At 43.5% G+C, this 3,872-nt stretch overlaps 1 protein-coding gene across 1 annotated transcript in view; it reads left to right on the top strand.

The window, feature by feature from the left end:
* Positions 1-772: 772 nt before the first annotated feature.
* The window catches only part of SFXN1 (sideroflexin 1), a 19,486-nt gene continuing 16,386 nt past the window's right edge, over positions 773-3,872 (top strand). Inside the window, exon 1 of the mRNA XM_072400934.1 lies at positions 773-852. The gene's annotated coding sequence lies outside the window, so the exon portion shown is untranslated. The remainder of the gene's footprint in view (positions 853-3,872) is intronic.

The raw sequence follows: 3,872 nt of genomic DNA, 5'->3' as shown, positions 1-3,872 counted from the left end.
AGTATGCACCGCATATTTACAGGCTCACTGCAGGGATGACAGGCCAAGGATTGTGTCACCACCATTTATCAGGAAGCCACCATCTTCACTGCTGTCTCCACACTGAGTTCAGGGCCCAGGGTGAACCTCTTGGGCCATTGTAGCGGTGGCACCATGCTGCATACAGAGCCTGGTTCTATACTCCATGGGGCAAGCACTGTGCAGTGTGGGGTGAAGACAATAGGACACCAGAAAGCCTCCAGTCCTCATTCATTGTATGGTCCATTGCTGCAGACAGGGAGCACTGTGCACACTTGTAAAGCACAATACAAATCCCTTGTACATGAATGCAGTGAGATTATATCTGTTATAAATATGTTATATATGCCACTTATCAAACAATAAATTTCTTCCTTTGCAGCTAGAGAATTGCAGGTTGAGGTCTCTGTCATGGAGTTGTGCTCATGTTGGTTGGACTCAGTGACTGAGCAGCCTGGTGCCCGATATTTCTCCTCACAGCATGCAGCCTGTACACACTGCCTACACCCCACCACATATACACAGCATTGGGGGCCAACTGTATGTGAGGTGAGAGCGGCCATGACTATGTCAGTGTGTTGCCCTGTATCAGTGTACCCAGCTCCATTCATGACTCTCCCGCCTCCCCTTATACGACACATGTCAACGTCACCCCTGAAGAAGGAACAGGCTGCAGATGTTTTGTCCTAGGCCGGCCCCCGTACTGAGGGGAGAAGGGGGGGGTGGGTGACATCAGTGTACCACGTGACCAAGAGCCACCGCAGCACAGAGTTGGCAGAGCGCCGCACTCACACAGCTGTCTATAGACACCGTCTGCTGCTACACCGCACCACCGTGAGTGCCCATTCATTGCTATTCCGTCATATACCGCGGTACAGTGCTGTCCTGTGTCAGGTGTACGGTGTGCCCGGGGAGCCCCTGTGTGTGTGCTGCACATGTTGTGTATGGTGTCATGTATGGAGTGAGCTTGTGAGAGAAAATGATTGGGGGAGGGTATATGGCCGCTTCTTCCCGTATAGCAGAATGTGACAAATGGCAGGCCGGTCATTGTGTCATTTGTAGGGTAAGTAGCAGTAGAAGAATGTGCTCTGCAGAAATATATGCCACATCTGAGGGAGATGTCACCCTGGGTATGACCTGTGTCCGAGGAGTGTGCCATCTGTAAAATGAAATCACCTGTGTGTGTGCCAATGTAGAGATTTGGAGTGGCACTAAACTGATGATTGTAATTCCATTCATTTGCATTGCTTATTTTACTAAAATAAAGACTTGTGGACACTTCTGCTGCCCTGTGAGTGTACCCGTGCCCTGGGGTTGGCTGCATCCCCCCCAGCTCTGTTCTGGGAGATGTGCTGTCAGATAGAAATGGTGGGGCCCTTTGTTTTGATCAGTTTTAGTGTGATTGCTAACACACCACAAAATACAGCATAGATCTGAATACACACGAGCCATTTCTTTAAAGTTTTGGATACAGTGGGGTAAGGGCTAGCCTCTGTCGGGCATTTAATGATGACATTCAACCTAATTGGAGCTGAAGTTTATTCCACAATTTTTTCTTCCTTTTAAATTACCTAAGACTTCCCTGTTTTCATTGCATACTTTGTGCCTCTCTATGCAATGCAGGCAGATCATGGCTGGCAGGATGCTGTACATATCTATATCAGTATTCTTCCAAGAAACCTCCACCTGGATGCAAGCAGGGGAGAGATATGCAAATATCACAATTCCTTGAGGGGGAATATGGTCCTGGAGGAGTTGATGTTTCTAGGCGGGTGAAGGTAATGCCCACATGAGAACACACTTTCTTACTTGGACAGAACAGAAATGTAATGAATGTAAGGATCATGCCAGTGACAGGGCTAAATGATGCTGGATGTCCTCCAGCCACAAAGGCTCTGCAGCTTCTATTGCACACTGTGTGAGGCTGACTGTGTGCAGTGAAGCTAAAGTTAGTCATTTCAATGCAGGAGAGAATCCTGTACAACTGTGCGAGGCTGAAGGTAAGACTGTAGTTTGGCTTTTGTTTTACTTCCTATTCCAGGGACAGTTTAGCCTGAGACAGAAAGTGGTTGGAAATCTCCCAGATGGAGTATCAGGAACAGAAAAATCCCACATTGGAGTCACCTGTCTCAGGACCAGCTATATAATGGTGGGATTGTACCCGTTTTTAAGGTAATTGTCCCTATTTAATGTACAGCGCTGTGTAATATGTTGGCGCCAAATAAATTCAGCATAATAATAATGAATGCATTCACTAAGCTCAGTTCAGTAATGAGTTGTAGTCTAAGCACTCATTGGTATATGATAAAGATAAAGGTGGAAATCTGCAGGACCTGATGAGGTATTAGAAGTGTTAAAGCATCTAATCATGTTTCCCTGATGATCATATGTCTAATATAGGCTGACATTGTGATTGGGGAAGGTTTTTTGAATTTTTATCAGTGTGGCTTCCTGTCACTTGTTAAATATGAATGTGAGTGATAAAGGTTGTAGAAGTCTGGGCTGAAATATCTGGAGCATGTGCAGCTCACATCACTAGAGAGTGTAAGAACTGTATGTGGTTGTATCATTCCATGAAAACCATTTGTAGGACCACTAGGATATCCAATATATTTACTGCCCCCATCTAGGACACAAATAAATGTCAGGATAGCAGAATTTAATTGGAAAGCTTTTATTTCTCATCTCTTTCGTAAAATAATTTGCTTATGTAGGAAGTGTTAAGCTATATTGTGGAGGTTATCTACAGTGCAGTTTGTCTGTGTTGACTGATAACAATTGTACCAAGTCGCCACTTCTGTAGGATGTATGAAGCTGACTGTGAAATGTCGGATAAATGTTTAGATTTAGGGCCCATTCACTTCTGTAAGTTATGGTAATGTACTTGCATTACAGTGAAAACATGATGTAGGGTAGTGCACTACTATGTGTTGTGGTGCAGTGTATATGGAAAAAAGTGCAGGTGTATTGGCTGTTAAAAATAAATGGGCTGCCGTAACACAACGCACATTAATATGCAACATAACGCTCATTACAGAACACACCAGGGCTCACAGGTGTGACTCCTCCCCGTGTTCCTTGTCGCCAATCCCATTGCCATTTTTGTTTAGAAATGACTTTATAAACTGTAAATTTTCAAGTATAAACCCATATGTATGTAAAGCGAGTTTTTTTTTTTTACCTGAGAATACAAGAAACCTGCTTTGACTTGAATGTAAATCCAAACCAAAAAATGTGTCATAACTGCAAATCCATATAGTAATCAATCTGTTAACCCCTGGAACCAGAGACAGAGAGAGGTACAACCTTTACAGGGCAACCTACGCATTAACCGAGAATTTTTTTCCAATGGCATTTGAAAGGAAAACTCTGTTTTATACTTAAACAGGAAGTAAAATTACAAACTGCGCATGCGCAAAAGGAGCAGCCAAGGCCCTCTGGGATGCGTGACGTAGGTATCCCAGGAGGCTCTGAGCTTCCACTCATTCTCGATCGGTTGTCTACCCTTTTATGTAAATTAAAAATTCTGAGTTTAGGTACGCTTTAGATATAAATCTTTCTTTTAGTCACATGGCACCACAATACCTTCTCTTCCACTGGTGGTGAGCATGCAGGTAAAGGTGCCACATAATGACATGGCATTGCTCTTAGCAATATACGTTTTCACCAGTCAGATCCTGCAGTTTTTTTTTGGGTGACTAAATGTGTATCTCTTTCAGTTTTGTTATATATCCTATAGCATTTGCTTAACAGTGTGCAATATTCACAATGTACATGATCTCTGTATGAGATTCAGTTGCATAATCAAAATCTTCCTTGTTTTCTGGCCCTCAGTCTGGTTTTGTAGATTTATA

The sequence above is a fragment of the Pyxicephalus adspersus genome, chromosome 2 (assembly GCF_032062135.1).
Source record: "Pyxicephalus adspersus chromosome 2, UCB_Pads_2.0, whole genome shotgun sequence".
Taxonomy (NCBI): domain Eukaryota; kingdom Metazoa; phylum Chordata; class Amphibia; order Anura; family Pyxicephalidae; genus Pyxicephalus; species Pyxicephalus adspersus.
This window is presented reverse-complemented; position numbering and strand designations above follow the sequence as displayed.